Below are 13,404 nucleotides of genomic sequence, written 5' to 3' on the forward strand. Positions count from 1 at the left end.
CACTCAGTGTCCCTGCAGTAACTTTGGTTTGCATCGTGCATATGTGGACCTTCTTGGTTCTCCTTGTTACGCTGTTAATTTTCATAATCACAGTATCTTAGAGTTAGAGGGATGTTAAGGGTCATTTAGTCCAACCCTTCATTAGAGATGAAGAAACTGAGACCCAGACAAATCTATTCTGTGGTTCATCTAAACCCTGGGTAGAAAAAAAAAATTTCTGTTCCAGTGGGGTATGACTATGTTTAAATCCGTCCAGAGAAGTTGTTCCTGTAATTTAACTTCATAGTCTCACTGGGCAAGCAACGCCAACAATGTACAACTCCATTGTACAGATGGGTAGGTAAAGCCTGAAAAATGACATTAACAAGTTCTGACCCCATGTCTCCTGATTCCTGGGCCAGGCATATTAGGTATTATTCTCTCACCTTAAAAATGTAACACAGAGTTTTGTTGCTTGGCATGTGTGTATCAAAAATAATGTTGGTTCAGGGCTATTTGAACATGCCACCTGAGACTGAGCTCTTTCATATGGCAAAAAGCTTTGTGTGGTGCCAGTCTGTAAGGGCCTCCACAATCAGAGGGCTGTTTCTGTCCCCAACTTGACAACAAAGTGGAGTTTTTTCCTCCTCCCAACCCCTACCACCCAGTTTAGTTTCTATTTTTCTCTGTGACCTTTATACAGAACCACACAGGTGTGAGAGCCAATATTTGGTTTAATCCTTGTAAGAAAACGGCAAGGTAGATATTATTATCATTGTTGTCTTTGTTTCACAAAAGCGGCAGCTGAAGTTCAAAGAGGCTAACTGCTGAAGTTTCCTTATCCATAAAATGGGGTGATAATATCACTAACCTCAGAGGATTTCATGAGCAATGCTGATGAAGACTTTAGCACAGTGCTGGGCGCAGAGCAAGTGCTCAGTAGTTGTTCTTTCTGTAATTATCCATGGAGTTCAGAGCCAGATTTAGATCTCATGGTTACTATGTTAGTTTTCATTTCCTGTTAATAATATTTATTTTCTTTTGAGGAAATAATACAAACAATAACTACTAAAAATTTAGAATGTACTATAATTTTATAAACTGCTTTTCCTCTTGACATTATACCAGAAATTTCATGTGGCTGCCAATTCTTGGTGAATATCATTTTAAATCAGTAAATGTTCCATGATTTAATTTAGCCATATCCTGATAAGAATATTTTGGTTGTTTTCAATTTTTCTCCATTATAGATAATACTCTAATGACCATTTTAGTACATACAACATTTTCTTCTTTGGGCATATTTTCTTAGGTTACTTTTTTAGAAATTAGATAGCAAATTAAATTAGAGTTTGTATATTTTTGTAATATTTGCTACTTACTGCTAAATCATGACCCTACTTTTCTATTTTTATTTTATTGACCTTATTTTATAAATGTCCTTGTTTTATGGAGCTTCCAACCTGTCTTTTTTCTTTTTCTTTTTTATTTCAGCATATTATGGGGATACCTGTTTTATAAAGATGTAATTTGTTCAAAGGCGTGAGGTTTAGTAATGGCAGAACCAAGGCTTGAAGCCCTCTTTCTAGCATACCAAAAATGCCAATGGGAAAAATTCTCAAAGTCCAGGTGTGGAAGAGCCAGCTATGCCTTAGGGACCAGCAGAAAGGTCAGAAGTCTAGGAGTCAGGAGTTCTTAGTTCAAGTCTTGCTACTACTAATCTTCTATTGTTTGACCTTGGTCTTTTCAACTATAATACAGGTCCATTGATTGTTGCTCATATTTCCTGGGAAGTCTGAGGCTTAGTTAATGCACCAGAGTGCTCTTAGAGCAGTGTAAATCCCTGCATTGGAGCAGGGCAGAGTCTGCTCTCTGAATCCTCAGCACTGAGCTGCTCTAAGAAGCTGCAGTGTAGAGCTTCCCAGACTTGAATCTACATATAAATCATCTATGGATCTTGTTAGGTTCTGTTTCATTAGGTTTGTGGTGTGCCTAAGATTTTGCAGTTTTAACAAGCTCCCAGATAATTCTGATGATGCTGCTGGTCCATGGACCACACTGAGAAGCAGCCTCTCAGAGTACCAGTGATCATTCATTTGCACGGGTGACTGTCCCCAAGGTGCAGAGCACCCTGCTCGTGGAGCAATTTTAACAAGTGGATAAACAGTGGGGATTAATAGTAGTTGTCCAGATGCTCCTGAAATAGTGTCGAATATGCTGCAGCATGTGAATAATTTGACTTGTCTGTGGAGAAAGTATTATCTGGTCTGTTTCCTCGTTGATACTGAAGGTTCCTCTGAACCTGGGAATGTCCCCTTTCTTGAGATGTGGTAAGAAGTGGAAAGTAGCCACCTGGAATGATAGAGTAGTATGGAAGAGCCCTAGACTTTAAATATTATCATTTTCCTTATCTGAACACAAACCCACGAATGACCTTTTCCATTCTTGTTTTATATTGTTCAAGATTCCAACCAAGTTCCCTTAAAAGGTGACCAAGAAAATTTGCTAGCAGCACCATAGAAGCCATAGTGCATTGTTACAAATCTTTCCAAACATCTGCTGCATGAAAAGAAGTAAGATCCTGCAAAGGCTGAGGGCACGAGGGCAACTTGGAAGTGGGATGTCCCGGCACAGCTCTGCGGAGGCCCCTTTTCTGTGTGCAGGCAGCCCCAGGAGGCTCCAGCACCTGTTCCTACATATTCCTGCTGGCTTCTGTTGTTTGCAATTGCTGTCAAAAGCATCCCAGGAGAGGGCTGGGACAAGCCTTGTCAGGGAACAAGAAAAGCTGGGAGTGTGGCGGTTGGCCTCACAAATGTGAGGATGTTCACTGTCCCAGTAGGGACTCTCATTTCCCTTTCACATTACCACGAGCCTGATGTCAAAAGGAAACCCTTTGAGTGTAGGTACTGTAGCAGCAACAGTCTTTTGAAACTCAGGTGACATCAATAGCCCAGTTTCATTTTTCTAAAACTGAAATGCCATGAGTAGGACTCGGAGGTACACAACCATCCGGTCCTCAGGAGTTATTGTCTAGAGAGTTGGGTGGTACATTTTCAAGAGGAAAGAAAAAAATCCGAGGTTGAGAGTAGTTGAAAAGTAGTGTGTCTGTGCATTAGGCCTGAGCTTTGAAAGATTAGCCTAGCTTTCAAGAAAATAGTTGAAGGGAGAATATGATAAATGTCCTTTTATTAATATTTTTGCTCTGAAAAGCAAAAATATTGGTAGAATTGCTACATACAGTTACTTCAACTTGACAGTGCAAGTGGCTATGTCCTTAAATGTCATTATAAGCCTGTCACACATTTTAGGATGTGCAAATAGTTTTTAATAAAGACATGGCTTTCAACATTTTTGTGTTTGTTTTATTATATGTGGTAGAGAAGTAGGATTCTTTTGTCTCAATTTAAAAGTTTTTCTTCTTGCTTATTGCTCATGAAAATCTCAGTTTAAAGTTTAAAGGTCAGAAAATAGCTTCTGAAATACAGAAATACAATAGCTTTTGAGAAATAGCTTCTCAAATCCCTTGAAATCAACGGATGCTTAGCCAGTAGATCTTATGTGATTCAAAGTTAACTCAATAAAAGATGCATTTTGATATGCTGAAAAGATAGTGTTTGCAATTAAAAGTCCATGCGTTACACCCCTTACACCCCTTCATCCCCTAATGGCTTTAGAACAAAATGAAGTTATAGTCTGGGTTTCAGAATAAAGTTATTTATCAAAAACATAATCACTATTCAGGTCCTGAATTTTCTCCACTCAAAACATTAATATTATTGACCTAATTCAGTTTTGATTGTGATAAAAGATGGTTGATCTACTCAGGTTTTTTTGAAGCCTTTTAAAATCTAAATAGGAAAACAATTATGTAAGTTTATTTACTTTTTTATTGGAATATAACTTATATTAGGAACTATATTAATAGTGAATCTGTTTTAAGTAGGAAGCAAAAGGTCTGTGTGAAATGGTCTTCTTTTGATCAAGTATAATAGTTAGGTTTTGTCTGAAATGGTATTTATTAATTCTTTTGGTCCATTTAAGGTTCTATATATATTTTAAAATAGAATAATTGCTCATAGAGATAATTATGTTACTAGAAAACTATAAAATGATGTTTTGAACATTAAAATTAGGTCTTTTGGCTGCCAAAATAAGTTACCATTATTTTCCTTTGAGGTTTTTAATTCTGCTGTGTTCCTTATTAGAAATATGATCTTTTAATGTAAATTGAAAATGTATGATTTTACAATGGCTAATTAATATAACACAAGTTTAAAAGGTGGTTTTCCAAACTGTATGATTCAAAAGTAAAGAAATGTGTTTTTCAGAATGTTCGGTTTTAGCTATTGTAGAATTTTAGAAAAGATCCATAATGCAAAATTTAGAGAAAGTGTATCTGGTTTTTAGCTCGAAGGAAACAGCCGAAAATGCTTAGAATTAAAGCTGTCTACCTTAGGACAGGTGTGTTTTCACCCACACATAGAGGAATGTCTTCTGCCGGATCAAATTCTAGCAAGTGTTTTGCAAGACCTTTCACGAGGGACGTTGTCCTGCGTTGCCCATTCAGTGGGAGACATCTCTGCTAGCATGGTTCTTGCCCTGACAGTCTTACTTAGCAGTGAATGGAGGAACTTTCCGATCTTAGCCTATTGACAGGTGTTGCCAGAGGGGAGGTAGAACTGCTGTCCTTATAAAGGGACATAAATTACAAGTCTTTCTTTCAATCTCACTCTTTTTAAAGTTTTCAGTGGGATACTATTAACAACTCCAAAGAAGGACCTGTCACTTCAGGGAAGGAACGGGGGCTGTGGCATTGTGAACTACCTCCTAATATCCAGTTTGTCCATAAGTAGGAACATGAGAGAGACAGCTATACAGAAGCCCGACTCTTGGGGAGAGGGGCTTTCTGGTGCTGAGTGCCAGTAAAGAAAGGGACAACTCCTCTACAGGGACAGCTGTTTTACACAGACAGCCAGACAACCTTCAAATGAGCTTTTAAATTCTATTTTGGAGGGCCTCCGAAAATCTTTCATTGGAGAAAAATTTGCCTAAAGACACACTCTAGCATGAACTGCTTAAACCAAATTGAGTTTTTCAGGTAACAGTAAAAATAAGTATGACATTGCACTTCCTAATCTTTTTTTTTTTAACATTCTGAAAGCATACATATTCATTTGTAAGCTCATACAGTAATTGACCTAACAGAAACCTTGTAACATGTTCTATTAGAGTGAAATGCTGTTTCATGATGTTTATTCAGCCTATAGAATGGATTTCTCCCAAACAATATCCTTTTTGGCAATGTGTATATTGTTTATGTGTATATATTTATGGGATTAAGCACTTCTGGATCATTTTTCGTGCCAGACAACCTAAGGAAGCTAATAGAGGTATGGCATGATTAAGTTTATAGGTCACGAGATAAATTTACATGGAGAGCCAAGTTTCCAGCTTCAAGCAAATGACTTATCTGTAATTTGATGCAAGTAAAATGATTGACCTTTCAAATGTTTGTTGGGCTTCAAGTGTCTGGAACAATCAATATGTACATTATTGTTTATATTTTATGCTCCTGATCCCATTACTGTATGCCTATGGAGTGCTGGGACACCATTAGTTTCTGATACTTCTGAAGTATTGGGTGGCATTTATCAAACAGAAAGGCAGCACATATTGACTTGTGACAATTTTGCATTTCTTGAGCTCAGTGTTTCACGAACTGCTTATCCAGTTTTGGTAAGCAAGACTTTTATTGCTCGGGAGCCTCCTCAATTAAATAATAATGAACTAATTTGTTTAAAAAGAATTTTTAAGTTGCAGACTCATTAGTTTCTCCATTGTGAGTGTCAGAAGATATGTTCTTAGGCAGTGGAGATCAGACAAGTGTGGTGGAATGAAATGATTTCTGGGTGTGGGAACTGGCAAAATGACTGACTCTGTTTCTAACTGCGTGACCAAGGACAGGTCTTTTAATGTTCTCAAACCTCTGGTTCCCCAGCTGTGAAGGAGGTGAGATGGCCCAGATCAACAAGATCCCTTCCAGCTTGGACATTCAGTGGATAATGGAATATCAATAGGCAAACGTGAGCAGCAGTGCAGCCCTACCAGTAAGTACAAAACTGAGAAATGGGGAAATCTTCTAATCACTCTGCCTCCCCTGTGGATAAGGAAATAAGGGAAATGCACATTCCTTCTCATTGCATAGAGTATACTGGACTCATTCCGGGTGTCTGGGAGAGATATTTGTGAAGTATGCACACACACACACACACACACACACACACACACACACACACTACATAGGCTCCTCTTTTTTTCTAGCTCCCATTCCACACACCTCATCTTCATTCCACTCAAAAATGCTCAAAGTAAAAAGTGCCACCTGTTATTAGGGTGGAACAGGAGTTCTGAATTGTTCATTGAAGAGATAGGGAACAGTTACCCACTTCTGTATTAATTAACTCTCTCTTTCTAGGGTTTTATTATTGGAAAGTCTAATGACTTTAAATTAACCATCCACGGTCCAATTAAAAAATCATGAATTGATGAATTGGTTTCTAAATTCTCTGTGTTATTGACAAGTTGCTGCATCACTGAAGCTATACGACATGTCATCCATTATTAACTTTGATGGCCTTAAAAAAGATAAATTAGATCTTTTAAGCAGAAATGAGTTCTCACAAAGGCTGCCCTTCTAAAGTGCACATGGTCTCAATTTTTTCTGTATTTCAGCCCACTGACTTGTTTGAGTTTATTCTTGTTTCACTTAGATTTTATTGATTGTTTCGTAAACATTAACTGATGACAAAAGCTTCTTAATATGAGCAGATAATAGATAATCAATTTGTAATGCAGTTTAAGTGATAAAATACTTTTGCCAGGAATATATAATCTGCCATAAGGGCAGGAAATGCCTTCATTTAAAAAATTAAAATGTACAGTTAAAATATTAGAAAGGAAATATGTCTTTTCAATGTATAAAAAGTTAATTCTTAAGACAATAGCAATAGATAGCAATATATAAATATGCTATTTCTAAGGCACGTTTAAAATATAAACATACATTTAAAAATAAATTAGTCTTCTTTGAGCACTTGTAGTTTGCACTAGGATAAGAGTAAAAGGCAACAATAATAAATACAATTCAAAAATTGAGCTCAATAATTGATTTATAACAGAGGTAAAATGTTCTTACCTTGGCTTCTGCAAAACTCCTTATTCTTACTATTATTTATTTCTTTAACCTAAAACAATATTTTGTTTTATAATCAGAATCTTATTTTTCTAGCACTGTAATTATGAATTTACCATTAATGGCTCCAGTATCTGCTGTAACACAAAATGTGTTGGGGGAAAAATGACTTGGGCAAGTTTTTAATACTTCAAATTGGACCCGCCCTTTATCCCACAATCCCTTTTGTGTGTCTCATTATTGATCAGAATTATGCTAGTTTTTAAGCCCAGGAATTACCAGGGCAGTGTTTTATTTGACTATTTCTCTCTTTACCAAAGTTGTTACCATATTTGATCTTTCAAAAATGTTTATGACAAGGTACTTGTTATTAGTTGCACACACGAAGGAGTGAAGAGCACCTCGCACCCCAAGAGGGGCTCATATTTTCCAGAAGATAAGATTTTCTTATACAATCCAAGTCTTATAGGAGATAGGTTTTGGTTGGTTTTTTTTTTTTAATTTTACATAGTAGTGTATTTTATAGCTTGAGAAGATTACTGTTTTCTGATTAGGAGACCCATTAATAGGACAAAGAAAGAAAGGATATGGCTTTAAATAAAGTATGTTGTAGCTCTACTGGCCTAGATCCATTTGTCATCTCTACTGGAAATGCAAGAATAGAGATATAAAATTGCAGGACTGAAAAGGGCCTTAAAGATCATATGATCATATCAACAGATGTAGAAAAGGCTCTTAATTAATGTCATACACTCTTTTGTGTACTTACAGAAAACGCCTGTTAATTCATTTAACCCCCAAACAGCCCTATGAGGCATGTAGTATTATTATTTCCATTTTATAGGCAAGGAAGTTGAGGCACAAAGATGTGATGCAACTCTCCTACAGCTGATTAGTATCAGAGCCAGGATATGAACCCAGGTGGTCTGGCCCCAGTAGACAAGGCTCCTTTGTCCTTCATAACTCCACCCCTGGTCACTCCCTAGCTTAATACCCTATTTGATTTTCTTTGTAGCATTTTTTGCCAGTTGAAATGATCCTGTTCATTTTTTTGCTCACTTACTATCTGTCTATATCCCCTATTTCCCATTAGACTGTAAGGTCCAGGAGAGGAGGAACTCTCTTATTCACTGCTGTTTCCACCCAGGTCTGGAATAATAGTACATAGAATGCTTTTTCAATAGATCCTAAATGAATGAGTAAATTTAAGAAAATGCATGAGGGAGAGTGAGAATGGAAGAGGCTGTTGGGCTGTCGCCCTAGAGAACATGGTGGGGAAATGTTCTTAGCAGCAGAAACTAGGCTGACGAGAGTGGGAAGAAGTGAGTGGGGGCATCAATGGTGGGCTCAATTTTCAAAAAGGTTGACAGTAAGAAAGCAGAGGCATGAGAAATAGCAATTGTGGTTTTATGCTTTCTTTAGAAAACCTAATAGGAACTTCCCTTGCTTGCAATTTAAGAATGCCTCCTTGCTGCTCTTTGATGATTATTGCTATGTGAAGACCCATCTCTGTCATTTTCCCAACTATTTGATCTGCTTGAAAACTGAAGCAATGGTTTGACCACAGAATTATCATCTGTCTTCATGCATTTTACCAAAGGTGCACTCCTGGCCAGTCATTTCCCCGGGTCATTCTTGGGGAAACAGAACTTCCTTCATCAATGTCTGTGGAGCCAGAAAGTCTATAAAATACCAGCAACTAGGCTTTGAATCCCAGGAAACACATTATATGTCCTTTTATACACCTGCTTTGAAGTTTTCAAGAGCATTGCAATTATAGTTTCTTTTCCAGAACCTTGGAAGAAATAGTGTCAAAACACGAGTGGCTCTGAACCTTCCCATTGTGGTCTGTGCCTTGCATGGCTAAACCGGCACATTTCTATTACACAGCTCTGCTTCTTGATGTGTGCAGTAAGCAGCCCCTCGTCCCTTGGCCCACATAGCATTTAATACCATTCAAAGGAGGGTGATGCCAGAAATTTCACATTTAAAAGCTACACCTCTTAAAGGTGGTTTTAATTCAACCAATGAAGTCAGTAATGCTAGATGACCTATATTGTTGACAACTTGTGGCAAGTGAATTCAGCATTCTGCTATTGTAATAGCAGAGTGCACCAAATGACTTGGAGATGTATAGCATGAATGTATTCACTGGTATCTTCTCTTTCTGAATCTTCTGAATTGATCTCCCAGTTTCAAAATGTCCCTGAACCCCTAAGTTAGCTCTGCCTCTGGTTTCTCTAATTAGGTGCTGGTATGAAATCATGGTAGAAGAAACATCTTGTTTTTACAGATTCTCTTTATTTTGAAGCCAGACACTGCTACTGTTTTAGGGAAGAAAATATTGCCCTCTTTTTCAAAGGTAGCAAAACGTGTTGTCTCTTTCTCAGTATCAATTACAAATAAAGATTCTCTTTGGAATTCTTCTTTTAGTTTGTGTGTTCTCCTGTTGTCAGCAATCTACAAAGATTAATAATTCAAGTAGTACTAGTATTGTCAATCAGACAATAAATCATAAAGTTTAATGTGCAAATTTTGTACCAGTACACCCCCTGGCCCAGTGTTCCTCAAAGGAGGTGCTACAGGCATTTTGGGAAAGGCAAGTCTTCCTTATGAGGAACTGCTCCAGGCATTGCAGGGTGTTGGGCCTCCCTGGTTCTGGGTCACAATTTCCAGTAGCACTTGACAGTTATTGTGATGACCAAAAACACCTTTTCATGTTTGCAATAGACCTACAGGAGCGGGTAGTATTTCCCTTGCCCATGTCCTGGCTCAGGAATCATAAATGTAAATGCCAATGGTGCCAGCGGCTAGCCAGGGAACATAAATTTGTATAAGGCCATTCTGAGTGGTAGGACCTGTGTTTTCTGGCAAAAATGTGCACGATATATTTAGAGGCATTCAGGATCAATGTTGTAATAAATACTATGCTGGTTGACAAAATTGTCCTTCCTGCCAAATTTGGCTCTCTGACCATTAGGCTTCCACTCAGATCTATGAATCCAGCCCCTCTGTCCACTCCTTTCTTTGCACTTAATGGTTTAGCCACACTGACTTGGCACATAGGAGGCCTGTCTGAAGTGCTAGTTGGATAAATGAACGAATAACTGAAAATTACTCCAGGCCTTTAACCAATTTCTGAGAAATTTATAATAGGAGCATGGATGTTTAAGATTTCTGCTCAGGCCATACCAGCTGTAGGCTCTCTAGGTGGCATTCCTGGGTTTCTTCTATGTCCTCTCCTGGCACATGAACCAGGGCTTATTTTCAGGTCCCTGCATTGGTTCTATTTGTTCAGTACTGCACTGGTTTTGCAGCACAATAGGGATAATTTCAACCTGAGATTGTAAAACCTTGCCCCACAAACTCTCATCACTGCGCTTTGCCCAGGTGTGTGCTGCTTCTTCATACGTGTCAGGGTGCGGTGGCCTGTGATTCTCCTATACTGGCGATGTGCTCAGTTTCTTGTTCCAGTTCGTGGCAGGAGACAAGGAATTGCTCCTGCCCCAGCCAGATCTAGCCTCAGTCGTGCTGGAAAGTGATTTTAGTGGATCTAAAAACTCCTCCCATTTCAAAGTAAAAACTTTCCCATGTATACACTAGATGACTCCTCCCCTCCGTCCTTCTCTCTCTCTTAATTTTAACCCATTCCTTTGGGTTGGAACTATCTATGAGAAATAAATGTAGCTGATTTCCCTCCCTTTTCCTGTTATCTTATTTGGCCATAGAGCTCCCAAACAGAGCAGGAAATGTGGCACTCAAAGTTAACAGAGGAAACTCCTTCCCTGTACCCAGGGGCTTAAGGAATTGTTCCCCCAGGACTTTATGTAGAAAATCTATTGGGTCATAGACTCCCAGATGCTCACAACATACCTCCTCTTGTTTCTATTCATATCATTATTTCCTGAGAATGTTTTTAAACACAATGAGCTATTGTTAATTTATACTCTTCTTTTTCTCCTTTCCCTTCCGTGGTCTGCGTGTGTTGGTTTGGTTTTGAAGGAGAACACACACTCGACCAGCTGTTTGGTTTCCCACAGCCAATGTGCACATGCCCAGGGTGTTCCCCTGTGATTTTCAAGGCCTATTTTTTTTCTGATAAGGTCAGCAGCACACACAGCTTATCCGCATCTGCTGTGTTCCTTGAGGTCAAAGTATTCTTCCTCCTGGGACTAATGGGAATCTCCCAGAGAGAAACAATTATTGCATGTGAAAAATCTATTGATCTACATTGTATGGTTCACCTGGTATTTAGGGTTCAGGGACACTCTGAAACTGGGAGATCAATTCAGAGGATTCAGAAAGAGAAGACACTAGCGAATACATTCATGCTATATACATTTCTGAGTATTTGCTGCTACTGCTATTACAATAGCAGAATGCTAAATTCACTTGCCACAGGTTATCAACAATATAGGTCATCTGGCATTACTGACTTCATTGGTTGAATTATAAGTTCACGATAATAGTTCTGGGCATAGTCACAGATTAAAAAAACAGAATCGTGAATGTTACTATTGATGTGATTTTCCACATCTCCTTTTTCTTTGCTTTAAATGTGAGGCCCATGTCTGTCTCCTAGTGCTGATCTGGATGGAAACATGAGGAGCAGATGACAAAAGCACTGGGCTCCCAGCTATTGGGATTTACTTCTCATCTGGTCCATGTTGAAATTTTTTAAAAAAAACTTGGGACCATGACAACATTCTATGTGTTGCTATCCAGATTGAGGAATTGAATAAATAATTAAAACCCTTCAATAAACTATTCACTGTTTGACTCTTTGTTTCAATATAGTTTTGCCACAAAATATTTTCCCCACATTTGCAAGCCAGTTAACTGGAGTCCTAGTTTCTTACCCTCCTGCCTCAAAATCCCAGTCATAACCCTTATCAGCTGTCTATCTCTTTGTTCTGGGTTTATACCTATAGAATACGAAAAATGCTAAACATCTCATGGTTATGTTGTGAAAAATAAATTAAGGAACTCACAAAATAGCTAGCATGATTATACCACACACAGTAGGCTCTTCAAACATTCATCCAGTTTGTATCTTTAAATTCTGGAGAGTTTAATGAGCAGTGAAATAAATTGAATGCCAAATAAGATGCTGAATAAGTGTCAGGATGATATAATTGAAGTTTCTTAGAAAAATACTTGGATATGAGCTTTTTTTTTTTTAATGGAGATTTTTTCTGAGGGCTTAAGTGATGAAAACTTGAAAGTTGTTATTCCATCTGGATGTAGGAGTAAGGCAATTCTCTGAAGTTTTTGTACTGGGGTCTTATTTCATTGTCCTTATACTTTTACATTACCAAAAGAGTCACTAGAACACTCATTAAATGGTACCCTCAGTCTTACTATCTATGAAACTGATTTAGTAATTATGATAATCTCATAGGATTTGGTGATTATTGAATGAGATAAAGTATTTAAAGAGCTTTGCATAATGCCTGGCATATAGTGTTCAATAAATAGTCAATTAATAGCATTATCTTTATTTATAAAGATCTTACTACTGAAGTTGCTAAATTTCCATAGGGAGGTTGGAAAAGATGGAATAGATTATCTCTAAGCCCATTCTAGCTGTACAATATACACTTTTGAAATTTTGATAAATCTAAGATAGTAATACAACAGTGTTGGAGCCTCCATTTTTTGACTTGTGTAGTTCTAAATGACATCTCTCATATATGAAAATACACATTTTTAAGATTTCAAAATGGTGAAAAACTCCAAGACCAATACTAAATATTAATAGCATCCAGCCATTTCTCACTTCAAATGGGTATAATTTTATGACAACTCATTCTTTTAGGAGGCAGAGATCCTCAAATCTGTTTTTAGAAGTTATTCTCTTTTTCCCTGGAAATATAATTTAAAAAAATGGCAATAAACCAATCTGTATTATTTTTTCCCCACAATTAGAGAACATGATAGCTTTAGTTGTTTGCAAATAACTCAAGGCAAAAGTGCTGATGCAGGCAGGCCTAATTGATTGGAACAATAAATGGGCTGCCTTAGTGCTTTAGGTCAAATCATTGTGAAATTATACATTCTCTATGCAAAATTAAATGTGTTGCAAGCCTCTTTACTGTCAAATGACATTTCTTTCTTTTCCCCATTTGGCTCCAAGTCTGACTTGCAGGAATGAGTCATGGGTAGCATTGTCACACAGATTCAGAAGGTGTTTGTGGACAGGAATTAAGTCCTGACTATTATTCTCCTTGCTA

This window comes from Microcebus murinus, chromosome 3, assembly GCF_040939455.1.
Source record: "Microcebus murinus isolate Inina chromosome 3, M.murinus_Inina_mat1.0, whole genome shotgun sequence".
Lineage (NCBI taxonomy): Eukaryota > Metazoa > Chordata > Mammalia > Primates > Cheirogaleidae > Microcebus > Microcebus murinus.